Source organism: Acanthopagrus latus, chromosome 20 (genome assembly GCF_904848185.1).
Source record: "Acanthopagrus latus isolate v.2019 chromosome 20, fAcaLat1.1, whole genome shotgun sequence".
Lineage (NCBI taxonomy): Eukaryota > Metazoa > Chordata > Actinopteri > Spariformes > Sparidae > Acanthopagrus > Acanthopagrus latus.
The window spans coordinates 6300053-6319445 of NC_051058.1; the positions used below are offsets into that span (position 1 = coordinate 6300053).

At 42.9% G+C, this 19393-nt stretch overlaps 1 long non-coding RNA gene across 1 annotated transcript in view; it reads left to right on the forward strand.

Annotated features, from left to right (window-relative positions):
- LOC119009891 overlaps positions 1-19393 on the forward strand; it is a 114073-nt gene that overhangs the window by 71108 nt on the left and 23572 nt on the right. The window contains exon 3 of the long non-coding RNA XR_005071839.1: positions 10064-10192. This is a non-coding gene — a long non-coding RNA (uncharacterized LOC119009891). The remainder of the gene's footprint in view (positions 1-10063; positions 10193-19393) is intronic.

Genomic DNA, 19393 nt, shown 5'->3' on the forward strand with positions numbered 1-19393 from the left:
CACACACACAGCACGTCAGATTGTAGCGCTATGATACAAATAGCAAAAGTATATAACAGTAGAAACATGCCATCAGCTCTAATCTGTCATACGGCTGACACATCAATGTATCAAAAAAAGTTAATTTCCTTTTGAATGTTTTCAAAAATGTCATCTTCAAATGGGCGTGCCGGGCACTGCATTCCAGTGTAATTTCATGTTGTACGGATCAGTCATATTGTATGAATTGGTGTCAGGCTGTCTTTGACTACCAAAGGTCCAAATCAACCCATGTGATTTACAATATAAAGACATTTTCTGGATCGGCGACCAAAGATTATACAATATTTCTCAGGATTTTCAACTTCTGTCTCAGGCCAACCAGAATTGCAAAGTGTAAATGTGCCTTCAGAATTTGCTCAGAGACACATGCTCCACTGTACCATTAAAGTGCTAATTGAGAAAAAAAATCTAGCAAATATAAGCAAATTTGTATTCACTTTAATAGCTTCAACATTGTATTTCAATGCCGTAAGAAGGAGTGAATAAAAATGTGCTGAGTTCCATCAGATTAGCTCAGATTTCTGGCCTCGACACACAAAAAGGAGGAACAGTAAAGACGGTCGGCGGCGTGGGGATACTCACAAGGCTAGCTCGTCACCCTAGCTGGCATGCTCATGGGTAATACGCTACTAAGCAAGGAACATGCTAGCAAGCTGGGAACATGCCAGCACTAGTCACGAACAATAACTCCTAGCCCTTTATTATTTCCTCTCTGGCCGTCTATTTGCCCATGACGTCATGTTCTCAGAATTGGACTGAATCACCATAACTGTGCTAACAACAGTCATGTCCAAGGAGACAACTGGCATTTAGAGGTGTATGAATCGTGACTCACCCAGATCTTTAACCTGGGTCTAAATAGTATCACGCGCTGCCATATACATAGCAACAAAAACACACTGCTGGAAACACTCGTCATCGTAGCTCACGAGCCTCGATGCCACAAACACAGTCGTCTCGTCATAGCACTAGCTCGCAAACCTGAGCCAGAAACACAGCAGCAGACTCGTAGTTTGCGTCTGTAACAAGTGAATCCACAGACCTTCCTACTACGTTAGTGGTTAAGAGGCAGTGGGCTAGGACTGAGTTTCCATGGTGATTAGGCAATACTGACTCAAGTGACTCACACAACCCGGTTAAATTTAGTGAGTGACTCGAATCCTTAAAAGGAATCGTAGTTACCAGCTCTACTGGCATTTGAGTTTCACTGTGTAGATATCTGATAGCCGCAAACTTGTTTATTTGAAGCATGACTTGTCATGTTCAGTCATAACTGTCATGTGTAACTATAGTCTTTATAGTTAAACTTCTCATGTGTCTGCTGTCTAGCCGTCAAACATCTTTGGTATCTCACTACCAGTTGGATAAGCTTTGGTTGAACTCCAGCGGCCATTTTCTTTAGTCTGTGGCCCAACAGTATGTGAGTTGGGGATGTTGTAAGTTAATGCAGACAAACATTGTTATTGGTTCTATAAAGAACAGAAGCTCCAGGTTGGGTTGCTTGCTAGGCTGGCGGGCCAATACGTTCACATGGTTTTTATGTATTTGTATCATTTGTACATGACCGTATGACTCCTGTCACAATGTCGGAAAACAGCTTGTCTTCTCCGAAACAGTTGTTTAAACTCCAACATGGGAAAAACTTCTAGAAAAAAAAAGTTGCTTGTGCTTCAGGACTAATAAGCCACAATGGCTTTCTTTATATTGGATTGGAAACAACGTGGTATTAGTCAAAGTTTACCAAAGTCTGTCAAAGTTGACCTCGACCTGAAAAATGTTGCATTTGCCTTTTACCGCAAGTGGTTCTGCCGACATGAGTTGATCGTGCCATAAAATTTCACTTGAATTCTTGTGTGATCTGGCCTGACTGACTGACCTTTCTACCTTTGTGGAAATACACAGGAAAATAGGTAGAAGAGCAAGCTTTCCACATGCTGCTAACAATTGGCTAACCTGCCGTACCCGGAGCCAAAGGATCTGATTGAGTATTTAGCCACAGATTGTCTCACGTAACCGGGTTTACAATGAAAAGAGGCACGAAGGGGAAAATTGTGTATCGAGGGTGGAGTTGTAGGCCAAACCTAGATTAAAGGTCTTATATTGTGAAGGTGGTGACAAGCTGTTGGTCTCGCAGAGGTATTCGGACCGCTAGTTTAGAGGAAAGATCTAAGAAGACGAGATCGGTCGAGCCAAATGACTGTTAAGCGATAGTGGAGGAAGTCTTGTGACAGGATGATGTCGAGGGAAGGGAGGATTTGTGTGTTTGGAGTGTGGGATCAAAACCATTGCTGTTAGTGTGTAAATGTTTGTCTCCATGTGTTACGCTGGATTTTTCCTGGCAGCTGCTGTACAGGCCACAAATCTCCCCAGTAAGTGACTGATTAAGCCCATTAATTACAACAGTGACAGTACACAGCCTCCATCACATTCCCCCTCTTACTGTCTCCCTCCCACACACACTCGCTGCAGTTTGGCATGTCATCCTCTGGCTGGAGTTTAGCATCGCCAGGGGTTCACTTTTACTGGGAATGTTATCTAACTAGCAGGGCAGCACATGTTCTATGTAACGCTTGCTTTACCCCAGGGAGAAACAAAAAGACGATCTTTAGGAGGAACGAGATCCAAACATGCAGCGTGTTGCAATTCATAGTTAGTTTCTGCTTTTGTTGTGATTGGGGCTTGGCTCCCAGTGTAGAGATGCTGGAGGCCTTTTTAACAGAGCATACACACGGACCTACACACACACACACTCACTCACACACCCACACACACACACACACACACACACACACACACACACACACACACACACACACACACACACACACACACACACATCAACGAATTGTCTCCCTCTCCTGAGGCTGCTGGAGGTTTGGCTGAGGACAGGAGATGGTGGTTGTGGTCTTTCCTCAGACACTGCTGGGGGTTGGTGGAGACGCCTGCCCACGTAACCACCAGCCCCGAGAGCCATTAGCCAAAAAATACATAATGTGTCCAGCTGGATCTTGTGTCTATGTGCGTGCGTGTACCCAGTAGTTTGTGTATACATGATCTTTTCTTGAATGCTCAGTGCCATCTTTAACCACTGTCAAACTGTGTAGCATTACTGGAGTAATTATGGTAAACAAATGAATGCAGGGTCAAAAAGTGCCTCTTTTCAGAAGAGGGTGACGTTATTACATTTATGGCATCAGACACACAGGAGGCTCCTGGGTAATGATTCTGTAGGTATTTTGGTACTATTAGCTTCTTTCTTCAACACTGACAGACATAATTCAGTAGCTGTAGCAAATGCAAACACGTTAGCCTGGCAGCTCAGTTAAGAGTAGATTGTTTTCAGTTTTCTCATCTCCTTGACCTTTTCGCTCCTGCAGCTGTTGCAGCCACTGTGTGTTGGATGTTTCTTAGCCAAATGGACCTTGAGCTTTGGAGTCTGTTCGATTCGCATGTTGATCCAGGCTATGGAAGTATTCTACTTTCTTTCTTTATTTCCCCACATTTTAATGAGAATTTTTCAGTTAATCTCATGTGGCAGGTGACTGCATGTATGCATGTTTCACTACTCTTGCAAATGCTCATTTTAGGAGTTGGCTCATTAAGGTGAGCAGAGGATAGTACCAATCCTTCAGTCAGTTGCCATTACATGATTATGAAGTGCAGATTGAGTGAGATTAAGAATCAAAATCCTTGATTAATCCTTGATTAATCCTTGTTACTAACGTGGCCGGCCAAAGGAAACTGTTGCTACCACTGGAGCTGTGTGTGGCACGGGGGCTGTGTGCTTTCTGCTAACGTTAGCCACTACGGAGGTGTGTTGGTGCCACAGCGACTCTTTTATCTGGGCTCAGGGGCTGTGTGCTTTGCGGTTCTCAGTGCTAAGCTAAGTGCTACTGGGTTAGCAAGCTGCTGAGGGGCAGGCTCAAAAGCTGTGCGCTTACTTGCTTTAACATATGCACTTAACTCTGTAGAAGTCTCTGTTCATAGTGTGTGCAGGCAGGCACAAACATAGCAATGGTATGTCAACATTTTGGTGCATTTTCATTTTCTTTTTTGGGACATACCAAATTTTGCACCTCACTAATGATTTTGTTTGTTTAATTTTCAGCATTTCGGATTCACTCAGATACTTGATTCAAAGATCAAGAATAATCCATAAATCTGCTGGAAGAAAACCCACCCTGTGAGAAAATGGAATGGAGCTTAATACTGCGGGTGCCCGAAATGTATCCTCATAATTTGCAACTCTATCTCCAGAAACTCTATAACCTTTATCTGTGTGAGCACTGATGTGAAAGCATCCAGTTCTTTTTACAACGTCCTTTTATGCCATGAAGCAATCATGCTGATTCCTCAAACAAGTCGGATCCCATGCGATACAATGCTGCAAGGTCTCGTTTCAGCAGGGCACACATGAAATAATTGATTCCATTAGTCGCACACATCACGATTGCCCCACTCACTGACGCATACAAGAAAAAAGTACCCAAAAGGAGCTGCAAACAGTTGAGGTCAGTGTGTAAACCAATGCACTGCATGAAAGCCACAAATGCGCTGAGAGGAATTATAAAAATCTTCGTTTTTTACAATCAGAAAGAGAAACAGAAGTTTTCTAATCCCACATCATCTTCATAAACTGCACTTTCACAGACTTGTTGCTCTGAAGTGTTTTTTTTCCTCATTTTGTCATGCTGTGTGGTTTCTTGTGTTTCTAATAATCACATCTCTCAAATCTTCTATTTTCATTTTTTGTAATAATGCAGAATTTAGTTCTTCTAATAAAAAGCCCATTTTCAAAGCACTTTCCAAAATCTGGTTCATATCGCAAACCATCATGTCATTTTGATCACTTTATTATATCCAGCTGATCTCCAGTACGACCATTACGCCCTGTGTACAGTAATAGATGTAGACGTTAAAGTAAACTCCTGCTCTGACCCGGTTTTACCTCATGTTGTTTGTTCTCCGCGGTCTTCCTAAACGACCGCATGGTTCAAAAGCCCTGCAACGAATTCTTTCTCCTCTTTACCATTCCCATAGCCATATGAGTAGCTACACTAATCTGCTTTGGCTTTCAAACATCTGATGAATATTACAAGCTATTATGTAAAATATTGGACTAAATGATAGTTGTCAGTGGTGAAGTGACTGAATCATATTAAACATTTTGATGAATCAGTGACTGTGTAGGGGAGGTGTACTAAATGAGTCAAAATTCAGCAGTTACAACAATTCTGTATGGTCACATGTTGATAAAAACTTTTTTCTGCTCCGGTCATTGAGTCTATTGGGTTTGAGAACATTGCCTGACTAAAAAAAAAAGGGACAGCAATCCAAACACAAGGCCAACAGTTCCATCTCCATCACAAGTGACCAAACACCATACTCCAATGAATACTGTGATGGAGTTGAAACCTCTCGAAAAAGCTTGCAAATTGACCTGTGTCAGGGCTGTGGGGTTGCCAAACTCCTGTTTGTTTTGTCATACTACTATTTCTGATGTGAAAAATGATCTCTGTAGCTTGTTTGAAATATTTAAACTTGATCTGTTTACTAGACGTGTTCTTCTGTGAATCAACTGCCCTCATCCATGTTTCTTAGCATGTTTCTTAGCATGTTACTGCTGTTCACTGTCAGTCAGCAGAGTAGGCTGAAATGTCATAAAGAATACAGTACATACCGTGTCAGTGCACACTCACTTGCACATGGTCATCCTTCTGTATGTGCATAAGACACACAAAATGAGGAAAACCATTCAAAGGAACAGTGATCCACAGCACAACTAGTGGTGGGGAAACTCCACAGGTGCTTTCAAAGTGCTTATATTAGATACTTCTGTAGTGACAATGTACGGAATGATGATGTGGGGGTTAAACCTACAGAGAAAATCTTCACCTCCCTCTATGGCAAGTTCAACTCACTGTTCAACTGACCGGCCCACAACTTTTTTGGTTCAGTCTCACCATTCGCTTGTTTTTTTCTTGCCACAGCAGGCAGCTATTTATTGAGAAAACGCTCTGAGAGCTCACTGCACACTTCCTGCTCAACCACCAAACAGCAGTCACAGTTCACGTCTAGCTGGTGAACACAGTGAAGCATTTAGCAGCAAAAGAGCCAGATATTACCCTCAGGAGTAGGTGAGACCGAAAAACAGAGGTAAGAAGAAGTGAAATTATGGTGTTTACACAGAAAGCAAAGCCCATTTTCGCCTCACATGACTCGTGCAGGTGTTTATTAGCCCCAAACAGCCAGATGATTTAACTGAACATTAACCAGAAGCTAGCAAGCAACAGCGGACACCGATGTTGTTTGTGTCTGTGTTTGGTTACAGTTCAGCTTTTTACCAAACTCAATACTCATCAGGACCCCAGTTGTCTTTCTTCTTTTCCCCCCAATTTTTCATAAAGTAAAATACACTTCCCCTCCAGGTCCAGTTGGACAGTACACTTTACAATATGTAAACACCCTACGATGGATTTCACCTCTGCAGATTGATTCTGTAATCAGGTCAATGAATGGGAGTGATAATAAATCCATTTCATAATCCCCAAAATTTAAAAAAGTAATCTCTAATCTTGCCTCCTGTTGGTAACAGCGGAGTCCGATGTTAGACCAGGTGTTTGTTCCTCTTAAGTGTTTGTCTCTCCCCCCTACACACAACAAAGCCTCGCATCACAAGCACGTTTCACTGAAACTGAAGATTTTGATGTCATGTGAATACACAAATGGCATGAATCCTGCAATGTGTGTCTTTGCACTGACTCTGTATGTAATTTTAGTGCAGAAAAAAAATGTCCTCTCCTTCTGTGGGAACGCACCGTTACATTTATAAGGTGGCCAGAAGCGAGACTCAAAATCAATGATAATGCTGCTGCTTTACTGCTGGGATTGCAAATGCTACTCTTTGCTATCAAGTTGAAGTTCAAATGTATCCCAAGTGGGTTTAAGTAGTGCTTCTAATTTGTATTTTTTAAAAAATAACCATTGTGCTTCTTTGACTAATGGTAAATTCCATATCTGACTCCATCAACAATGAATTATGTTGTATGCCAACATGGCATGGGTACACACTTGAAAAACAGATTTTCAGTGTTAGTGTTTGGTCAGTGTTCAGATTCCACAAAAAGTGCTTAGCTTATAACAGTGCGGGGCGTACAGAACAGACACTGCCTTCAGAATAATGAAAACCAGAAGCTAGCGCTTTAAAGAGAGATTTCCATTGTACACCACATTGCAGTGCTGTTTTTAAAATGTGACCTACAGTATTCAAACCTAACAGCAACAACATTTGGAAATGACTCATCTGTCCTGATTGTCTTTGTTGAGTCATACTGTAAATCTCATATTCACCATATCCATATGCGTCACATGTTGTAAGAGACGCTCAAATGGTAATGTCTCAAGTAACGTTATCTGATGTCAGAGAGTTCAGTGATCGTGAAACAGTGTCACGTCTTGGAAACAAACAGCATGTCATATTGCAAATGGGTACAACAATGGTCAATAAAGTCCAGTATATTGAGTTATAATCTTTTTCGGAGGCGTAATGGATCGGTCTGTTAACTAGATGGTAGAGAAACACAAGAGTTCTGTTTCACAATATAGGCACTAATTAACCGTATGTATAAATGAGCTGTTTCCAGTATGAATGAAAGGTAGACGGAGGATAGCAGAATGGAGGTGGTCTTAGACAATAGCTGCCACTGTATGGCCTTGCGCTGTGCTGTGCAGCAGTATGTGTCGGTCTATAGTTTGATAAAGATCTCAGTTCCATTCCTGTCTGGGTTTACTGCTTCTTATGGGACAGCTTATAGAGACTTCAGTCTTGGATTCTGCTTCCTAACTCTGACATTTACAGACATGGGGTTTTGGATCATCCACACTCACACAGGGGCATGGAAACACAACCCCTGCTGTCCAACTCCTCCACCCCAACAACCTCCCTCTCTCCTCTATTATAACCAGTCCCAGCCCCTATAAAAGCTCTCTGGCTGGGCTGCAGTCCTGGCTTGTATATCTCTGTTCTGCTTGCTCTGGTCTTGGTGCAGATTCTGGAGGTGATTCTGGGCCCAAAGTGACCCACATCTGCCCACAGTCCTCATATGGTGGCGGCTATTGTAGACGTGTCCCCTTGACGAATTTCCCCAGCTTCTGTCCTGCAAAGTGACTCCCAAACAGTTACCTGTTGAGTTTAAGACATCTGTCAGTGAGGGCAAGAGTTCAAATCGAAGTTTTCCTCATCCTTGAGCACCTGTGGTCTGCCTGCATTTAAACAATCTGACTGCTTCTAATTAAATTGCAAGTGATGAGACCAATGCAATGAGATTTAACACAAACTTGTCTAGGATAGAAATAATGCAACATGAATGGTCAAAATTGGAGCTGCAGGGGTAGAGAATTTTGTTCATAAAATATATATGGTTTAAGGTAGACAGTTTTGGTTAGCTAAATACTAATGGATTTGTCAGTGCTCCAAGTTTTTGAGGAACAACCTTTTGCTCGTGTTAACATGCACTTATTGTAATGCATATGCAGGAAGTGGAAAATTAATTTAGAAGTTTGCATGAAAAACTAGCTAACACTATAATTAGCCCAATGCAGACCTGTAACTCATTGATATCTGATTCCTTTTAAGAGTCTAATCTGTCAATACGTACGGTATATAAAATCATCATATTCACACTTTCATATGACTAGCATTCAATTTAAGTCGTACGTGATGATAGGTAGAGTCCCTTTGACAGTGCAGTGGTAGTACAAGTTTAAACCCAGTCTGATATGGGTGCTGTAGACACAAGTCTAATGCGAGATCAACCACTGTCCTATAATTGAAACAATTTGGATGATGCTGTTCTTTCCTTTCGCGGCAGCTGGATTCATTAAAGCTATGTACTTGTGGAGAACCGCAGCCGTGAGAGTAGCTTAGATGTGACAACCAGCGAGGGAACCAACAGTTTGTTTGAAAACCATAATGCTGGCTCATTGAGGAGTTAATTTAGATACTGCTAGAGTATAAGTTAAGAACAACAAAACTGGATAGTTTATATCATTGAGAGCAAAGAACAAGACTGAAGGCTTAACTCCACCGAAAAGAGTATTTACTGTTACGTCGACTAGCTTTAGCAAACTTTGATTTATAATGTGGTTCTGGTGGTGGTGGCTCTCCTACTGTTGACCTGATTGGTTGAACTTTGACAGTGACAGACAGATAGTTGGTCCAGTCACCCGGTACGTGCCCTTTTCCAAACAGTTTCCAGCAGTGCCTTTCCAGATGCTTCCGTTTAACAAACCACCTGGCACGTCAGGTTAGTCTTGCTTTGCTGTTTTGTGCAGCAATCAAGGGTTGGTTGGACTGGAATTACTGGTAAAAACTGGATAGATTGAATGTTCTGCAGTGCCATCCTTTTAGCACAGAGACATCATTAAATCACAAGAAGCGTGAATGCCAGTGTGCATCGACGCCGTTTCTGCATTGACTTTTGCCAATCAATCCACACTCTGTTATTGTTTATCATGCTCAGATTGTATTTTTTGTCCTCTCTGCAACTCAGTTGCCTCAAATGATCCATGTAAGCCGCCATGATTGTCGAGAGTGATGAAAGAAAACAGAGATGCAGGGTCGAGCCTTCCAACTGGCCAGTCAGGGGCAATTTAAGTCATTGCTTAGCTTCCCGTTGTCTCAATCAGTGGCTACAGCATGACTAAAAATAAAAAGCACAACAATTTTCAATTTTTCACCCTGCCATTTTTCAATAAGTAATTCCAGAAGTACACAATTGACAAAGCAGGCGTGAATCCATCGTCCCAGTGCAGTGACAATAGCCAATAAAGACAAAACAGAGCAAAGAAATGCAAAGATGAAAGATTGAAAGTTAAGTTGCATGGAAACGAGAGAGAAATCATGACTGGTCAAGTGCTTGGAAATAGTGTGGTGTTGAGGTGGTGACAGGTGTGTGTGTGTGTGTGTCTTCTCTCCTCATCCCTCTTTTTCAGACTCTCTCTTTCATCTTTCCTTCCTCAGGTCGGCACCGCCTCAACCTGACAGACCGAACACACTGCCAAAGGAAAAACAGGATGGGCCACTGCTGATGACGTCACACCGGCGACTGCTGGGTGGTGATGGAGTGATGGCCTGTGTGCATGTGATTCTGTAAGTGCAGTGGAAGCTGTGCTAGTCAAAGGGCTACTGTGACCCCCACTTCTGCTTCATTACTCCCAATTTACCACTAAACATCCACACAAGAGTGTGCGAAGTTACTTATGGGGTGATAGTAAGATGTCAATGGGCTTTCGCCCACACTACACTGACTTGAAAACATTCAATGGAACATTCAAAACCACTAATGGCTTCTAATGGGGAATGACATCAGAGCTGTCATGTTTCTTGTTATTTTTCACTTTTTCTCTTTCATTTCAGTCTCTCACTCTCTGTCACTCTTTTCCTCTCTTTGAGGTGAAGTGTACGGTCGCACATGTGGACATAAGCAAAGTCCTCAGCCTCTCTTGGCCTGTGCGCTGATAGATTTAGTAGGATGGAGAGGGTGTGATGGACAGAGTGACTTTGTTCAGTACCTGCCGTCTGTCGGCCTTCCTCTCTGGGTGGAAAAAGAATGAAAACTGACTGAATACTGTGTGTCAGAGGCAGGAAGACGACAGAGGATGAGTTGAAGTATACAGCTCTTTATTTAGAACAGTCTTTGTGACTTAATAGCCAATACCGACATGAACTTACAGCACAGACAAGCATGCGTAATATAACAATAATAAAAAAAAAAAATTCACATCTGTTTTTATTTTGGGGACGTTTTAGTCACGCTATATCATTTATGTTTTAACCGAAAGGAGGCGTCTGATCAAGTACCAGTCATCTCCGTGATTTGGCTTAATTTTCATTGCCGTGTCTTGTTGTCCTCGATGTAAAATATTGCCAAATCGTTGACGTTTGTCTCAGAAGGATGACTGTTGGCATATGTATGTGAGTTGTAGTGCAGAGACGTGTCAAGTTCAGTGGTTCAGGAACTGGAAAAAGGAAAGGGGAAAAAAGTAAGCATATCTCAGTTTCACCTTGCCAAGTAATGATTATGACAACTGTAAAGGAGGGAGTGAGGAAAGGTAGCATAACCACTGAAAAGTCCATATAGGGAAGAGGTCGGTGACGGGTGGTTCAACAACCAGAGCACTCAGGAGATGCTGCTTGTATCCAGTGTGAAACAGCAGAAATGAATGTTTAGTTTTAGTAGTTACATAACGTACACAATGTAATGTAAGTCACTTAGGTAACTGCTTAGTTTAGTTTGCAGCAAAAGTTACAGAAGCAGCATCGTGCATATAACCACTTTGGATGTTAGATGAAATGTAATATGAATTAGATTGTTCCAAGCATACGCCGGTCTTTTAGCATAATGCCTTGAATACGAGGTGTGCTGCTGATGCAGAAGATGTGTTCCAACCAATTCCATGTTTGATCTTGCAGAGCTGTCCCCGAGGCTGAATTGCTTCTTTTACTAGTTTGACTTTAAAGTATCTTTTGTACAGTATTCACAGACAGCATGCACTCAAATGAAGCATATGTCGCAGCAAGCAGCAAAATCTGTTAACTAACAGTAACACACGAGCACACAAAAAACAAATCATGCACAATTGCAAATGCACACATGCTGTAAAGACAGTGAAGACCAACTCTCTCAGATTGCCCTACAAGATTCTTGTTCTTTTTATCTCTCTCTAATTACTGGCACCACCTTTCGGTCAGTCAGACCAGAATCAAGTTTAGTTTAAAATATACATTGTATAGTATTCACACGCAGCATGCACTCAAACGTAGCCCATGTCGGAGCAGCCTCCACAGAAAGAAACAAAATTGAAGGACAGCCGACAGAAAGGATGACTCAGGCTCTCCTCCCTACTCATCCATCCATCTATCCCTCCATCTGGATTGCGTTTGTGTGGATGTCTCTCATCCTGCAGCTCCTGCCTCATCAAACCCCAGTTCCTCCGCTTCCCCTCCCCACATGCTGCTGTTGGCAGCTCAGCGCTGAGACATTGGAGGTTCCTTGGACATGTGCACGAAATATATTGGTCTCTGCTGTTTCAGGAGCACAATCTTGCTGAGATACACTGGACTGGATGTAGTGTTGGCATAAATCTGGAATGAACGGAACATGTTGTTCTCTGTGGGAGCAATGCTCTGATTACTGGGGTGATAAAGTGGGCTAAATTAGACAGGCCTGCCTTTGGAGTGGAATACACAAGGCTTTGGTTTTTCAGCATTCTGGGTTGGGATAGCGGCTGACAGTTCATGGCTTGAGATGGGATTAGAGAAGGGGAAAATGTGCCACCCTCTAACTTGGGCTCGGATCCTCTTGTCCGGGGGAAAATTTTGGCTCGATGACTGATGCATCACATTGTCTTTGGATGTTGGTGAGCTTGGCACGAGGCACACGGTGACGGTTCTGACGGAGCGCGCTCTGGGGAATGACGCAGTACCTCATCGATCATCCCCACTTCCAAATGGTGTTGATAGCCCTCTGTGTGGAAGACAGGAGCCCAGACTAAGTTGAGACTCATTTCAGCCACCATGCTAGACACCAGAAAGCGTCACAGAGTGTGACGGAGTATGTCCGAAATGACACATGGCGGCAGTCTTAGAAATCTGTGGTCTTGTGTCATGTCTTTGGGTTGAACAAAGCTAATGTCTGGGATTGTCTTCCTTTTGCTTTAACCCTTTGCTGCTTAAAATCTGAGATGCTTTTTGTGAAAAATATTGAAACTTTTTCTTCTAGATGTGTAAATCTTTACCCGCGCCAGCTGTACAGGTGTTTGCTGTTGATCGAGGGGGTGTGAATGTGTGTAGCTTAATGATGCTAGATGTTAAATGAATTATTCTTTTTGAAGATCCCTTAAAGAGAAATGACTTAACTTGGTTCACAAGCCAAATTTAATTCAAAATCCTGCCTCTCCATGGTGCATGTGCAGCTGTGCGTGAGAGCCAGATTATCGGAGGTTAACCTGGTGCCTTGTTCTACACACCCCCTCAACCGAAGGATGAGTCACAGCCAATAATCTCAGTGACCTAACCCATTAGTCTCACACCCACTGAGCGAGTGAGCCAGTGATGAGCCACTAAGGTTCAGCAAGCTAACCCACACTGCACACCCACTCAACTTTAGAATGAGTGAAAATTAAATGAAATCAGTTAACTAACACAAGCACACACCGCTCAGCCGAAGAACAAATCATGCACGATTATAAATGCACACATGCTGTGAAGATGGTGAAGGCCAACTTTCCGTGTTGGGTAGTTACTCTCTCCAATCACGCGACAAGATTCGTGTTATTTTAATCTCTCTGTACTACTGTATCTACGGGTGGAATCATTTAAGAAACTGAACCAAAAGATTTGTTCATGAGTTTTTAATTGGCTGGTAGATAAACCACAAGAACTTTATTACTTAGTTACTTTAAAGAACCAGTCTGACCACCACTACCTCTGCTCAGCATGTTGTATGCAATTTGCCCACCTTTTTGGATTCTGCTGTAGATCTGCCATGTGAGAGAAACAGGAAAAAAATGCTTCATCGAGAAAACTCTGAAGTGCCGTCCTTTGCTCTTTCAACTTAACAGTTGCCTCTCACGTAGGTCATCACAACAAAAAGCAAATCCGTCGCTGCTGTCTCTAGATGCAAGTTTTTCCTCACAGGACACTGATTGGTTCAACACCAGTGTTATCAACCACAGATGCATAGCTTGAAGCCCATCAAGAATCTGGATTTGTGAGCCCATCTGATCACAGGATCTCGCAAATCCAGCTGCTTCACGATATAATACCTGGCCCAAGACATGTAATGACTATTCCATAAGAAAAAACACAGAGGAAAAGCAGCCAGGCCTCAAAGAGTTAATACAGAGTGTGAGGCATTAACACAACCAACATATTAAGCGCATGGTAATAGATCCACCATTATGTGTGATTTGGGGGTGCAAAGGCATGCACCAAACCTCGCTCAACCCAGCATGGTAAAACATGATTACCCTTTTGAAGCAGGCTGGAGTAGAAGTACAAACTTTACCAGAAGTTATGTAACATGTCTGCATTTTTTATTCCCATGCAGTGTCATTTACTGTAATATGCTGGCAATATTTTGTCTTTTTTTTTTTTCCCCCCGCAGAAACTTTTCATCCAGAACCCTTTTGAACTGTATTCATCCTACTATCAACTCACAAACATGGCTCATACCAAGGTTCAGCCTCTGTTATATCATTATAATTGGCCACTTATTTTGTCTCTGCCTCGGTGAATTAAACATGTTTACAGTTTAGTTTGGTAGCAGAAGGTGTCTGCGTGTGTGTGGGTGCCATACTGGAGAGCTTCATGCCTTCCAGAGCACATTTAAACTATGTTTGGAGTTCTTTGTTCCATCTCTGGAGCATTTACTCCATTAGTGTGTTTCATTGGGCCAGGTGAGAATGATGCCATCAAAATCGGCATTCACAGAACTTAATTGCATCAAGCGATGACAGCAAACGCAGGTTTAATTCGGCCGCCAAGCCAACCGTGGTGAGATCCATTACAATTGTAATCCAAACTAACAACAGGAAGCAAATCACAGAACTTTATGGGTATGAGGAGATGGATGTTGACATTTGATAGCCAGCAGTTATTCAAGTTTGGAAAGTCGATCCTAACAAAATGAACTAAGGGAAAACCGCAGTCTGGACCGATGCTCATGTTCAGCTATATTGGTACTCACAGTATAATAAACAAGCTACTTGTGAGCCTAAGTGACTTTGAGACAAACTGAAGGTGTTGTTGCAGCCTAAGTACAAACAGAGCGAGCAGTGGCAGCCTCATGCTATTTGTTTTCACGTTGCATGTGTCAAGATATCGCAATAGACAAGCGTTATTCTTCTGACAGGGGGTCAGGACACTTCCTCTGTGGTGCACCACAGTTTAGGAATTCATTCAAATCCCCGTTTTTACAGCAGGGAACAGCTATTGTGTTGATGATCTGGGCTTGGCGTGGTGTGGGGACCGAGTGTGTGAATGCATGGTGTGTTTGGGCTGGGTGGGGTTTGGAAGTTGCTGTGTGGACATGTGTCTGTGGGGAGAGGAGCTTAGCTCGGTTTGATGACATCTTCATTGCGAGTGTGACAAGCGTTACCCCTTAAGACACACACACCCACACACACTTCTATACTTGTGAGCAACCATATTGACAAAATGCATTTCCTAGCCCTTTGATTTAACTATAAAAACTAAATGTCTAAATCTTACTTTCAAACAGCCCTTTGCAGCTTTGATGACAGGCCAGCATGTCACTTTCCAAAGATGGCCTCACTCTGTTGGTTAAAAACCTGGTCCGGTCCTCACTATGTAGCAGATACAAACACATACACACACATTTTTGGGGACATTGCATGGACCATTACTTCCCTAATCTAACCGTACCCTAACCTTAAACCACGTCCTCACCCTAAAATTGAGTAATTAACATGGATTGGTGTTTGTCCCCACAGTGTAACACACACACACACAGGCATTTTTCTTTTTCTCTCAAGCCACCCATGTGAGAGAAAACTATGAACACGTCCTCTGTCTCCCACCCAAGCTGAGAATTAAGGGGTCCAACATAAAAAAGTGTGATATTGCTCGACACAGAGCCACTGTCCAATCCGGTCACTCCATCCTGACATCATATCCCCTTGTTGTCACTCTTTCTGGGAGTCTGGGTTACCTCAGCAACACGCGCATAAGCAGCATTGAGTCATCGGTTTGTTGGACCCCCTGAAGTTTGACAAGCCTCTATGTTTTTTTTTTTTTTTGCAGAACAAACATCTCGATTAGCATGCGGAGGGGACGGGAAGTTATCTGGTATGAGGTAACATCAGTGAACGGCTTTAACTTCATATTGTTCACTTTTGAAGTTTTAATCAGCTGGGTATGACAACAGCCTCATGAGCATAAGCATGCACAGAGAGCCCATCACAGCGGGCACAGACACACACACACACACACGCAGACACTACTTCATGGCCCTCTCCCTCAGATGAGCCAAAGTTTGCTCTTCCCATGGTGCTTTGTGCCCGGGCGATATCCCAGCCGCGCCGCTTCCCTCTGAACTCCCACAACTTCATCAAAGAGGAATGAGAGGAGCAAGGAGGGGCAGAGGAAAAAAAAAACAAAAAAAGAAAAGAGAGAAGAGGGAGAGAAAGAGCTCTGTTTTCCTAATCACATCCCCATGGGGTTTTCAGCTGCGGAGGTGAGGGCGAAGTAAACAATTTTGTTTATCGTGTTTTTGTTGTGTTGCTCTTTCATTTCGTGGCCGCTTTTGTTTCAAGCTTTCCTTTTCTCTCTCTCTCTCTTTTTTTTTTTTTTTTTGTTGAGAAATAGAGGGGGTGATTAATGCAGATCCCCTCCCTATTTACTCCCCATTCTTCGCCCCTCTCTATTCTGTTTTGGGAAGATTCCCCCTGGTAATTAATTCACAGCAGAATTAATTAGAGTGGGGGGAGGGTGGGGGAGGAATCTAGAGACGGGGGAGTGCAAAGATATTTAGAGAAAGGAGGGGGACAATAAAGAAAAGTGACGAGAGAGGGATAGAGGAGTAAAGATTTTTTTATTTTTTTTTGCTCCGCTCCTTTAACATGCTCAAGGCTTCACACAGGACCCCACCCCCCTCCACAACTCTGTCCAACAAAGCTGATAGAAATTAAGAGTCCAAATTAGGTTTGCCCTGAGCCTGGTGAGCTTCCACTGCAGAGCAAGATGGGAGTGATGGGGACACAGATAAGAGATTCAGATGTTTCGATAGATGGATAGAGTGGCTGACTAATGGAAAATGATGCATGAACGTATGGATGATGAGGAAAGTACGAATGATGCGGAGAAAAAAAAAAAAAAAAAGTCTCCAGAAAAGGGCGTAGGACGAGGGGAGTGAGGGAAGTGTTGTTCCTCCATTTACTTAAATTTAATTGGTCTCCTCCATCACTGCGTAATGCTGATTGGTCTCCAAGAGCAAAGTGAAAAAGGGCTCCAACATCCAAGTGTTGTACTGCTACCAACATAAAGACAGCAGTATTCCTATTCCTAATTCTTCGAGGAATACTCCTTTCTAAACTCAATCAAGCACTTTTCCATTTTGATTCTGCGTCGTATGCCAATTTATATGAATGTTGATGACTTGATTGAGGCCGTAACGAATCCCTGGAGCTGGCACAGCACGCCTAATTGGCTAACGTTATTAAGGAATTGCAATGTGCTTATTCATTCTCAGGTACAGTCTCCGTCTCATTTTCACCAATTGGCCGGTGTCTCTCTTCCTGCCCCCCCCCCCACCACCGCCACCACCGCCACCCTTTCGTCGCTCTCGTCCCCTCGCCACAATTTCACCTCTCTTTCCTACTCTTCTTCTCTGCGGCTCTTTACTCCCAATCGCTACTTTTTACCTTAACACACATCCCTTTCCCCCCCTTTTACTCGTGCTCTCTGTTTCACCCTGCTTCTTCCATTGTGCTCATTATTCAAGCTCTCTTGCTGATACATCCAAGGTAGACGGGACATTTTTCTACATTTGCTGAACTCCTGCAGCACTTTGACTCCATTCTCAGGAGGAAATGTTTCGGAAAACAACTTCTTTTGTGGTTTTGCTCTTTCTTCAGCTGCTCTGGAAATTAGTTTGAGTTTAACTTACGACTCGCCAATTTCATCACTCTTTCAAGACAGAGTTATTGTATTGGTATTGGAGGATGCATTCAGATCCTTGGCTTAAATGAAGTAGCGATAGTAGCCCCTAGTAGCCAGCGGTCTAGTTTATGGGGGGGGGCGACCACACTTATAGCAATTGCCTGGCACGCCTGTGGCACAGGGGTAGGATCAGAATCAGACATGCTTGCCATGCTTCTGCTGAGATACAGGTGAATATCTCAGTGTTTTGGCAGCTTGGTCAGTGTCCCAACACACTGGAGGTGACCCTCTTCTGCAGTAGTATGAGCGAGTCCATGCTGGGATGACGTCTGGATCTTTGGGTGGTTCAAACAGGACTTTGAGCCAGGAGACGAGAGAGTCCCGTGTGAAACTGAAGTTTATTTATTTTTGACTTGCATACTTACCCATACCATGATGTTTTCCTTAACCTAGCCATAGTATGTTAGCTGCTTAACCTCAACCAAGCTGTGACCATTTCTCAACATTTCTCAACAGCGGTCGGAAAACCTTATTTTGAAAGTTTGACCGGATGTTGCATTTTCATCAATGCTAACTCGACTGCAGGACCCTGTTCATATAAAAGTGATCCTAGAGCTGTAGCTACAGTGTCATAGTTTAAAGCTTAGGGACCATGACCAAGGATGCTGTATTTTGCTAGTCCGGAGTGAGAACTTGTTACCGCAGACGGTCCTGAACATCAAGCAAACTGGCTCATCCACCATCCTGTTGGCGCAGAGCGAGCCACCTAGAAACCACCAAGTGCAATATTTGAAAAATATACAGTCACCTTAAATTTGATGTGCTTGAGTTGATATACTTCTTACATTCCTTCACTGTTCTTCAGGTCAAATCCACAACAGCGGCATCTCTACATTGGGTACCATGTCTGGAAAACCTACACTACCTGTTCCTCTTGATAGCCTCCAGATGTGCTCAATCTCTCACTTTCAGAAGCACAACTGGCCTGTGTTTTGTCAGGAGTTTTCAAGTGCCGATCCAGATTCATTTTCCCATTCAGGGTTTGATAGAAGGGAGAGGTGCATCCTGGTCAGCCACTGTAAATCACCGTCCACAAATGCCTCTACCAGGCTCTGCTCACCTAATCCTTATTACTCTACATGTTTTTTTATTGGCATTATTGGTTTTTCTTATTTTACAGGAAGAGTAGCTTTAATTTTCATAACAACTGACAAGGGACCGCGTAAAAGAATAAAGACTCACAGGTCTGTGGTATGTAAAGGAATAACTTAATAAAACGGGATAGAAATTCGACGTCCAGCCAGCCCCTCTCCCCTCACCTCTCCACAGACCTGAGAAACTTTGGCTTAATGGAACTACAACATGTTCCCTGCTCACCATCTACTGTCTGGTGAGGGTCTGATGGAGCGATCTGCCTCGTTAGTTTATATTAGATTCGAGCAAGGTTTGCTAGAACAATTACACCAAGACCGACGGTGGGAATGCTGTCCTGTTTCTGCACACCGATGTCTCCTTTTTCTTCAGGGAAGAAACGTTTGGAAAGAATCTAGATGTCGCTTTCTTTCTTTCTTTCTTTCTTTCTTTCTTTCTTTCTTTCTTTCTTTCTTTTTTCTTTCTTTCTTTCTTTCTTTCTTTCTTTCTTTCTTTCTTTCTTTCTTTCTTTCTTTC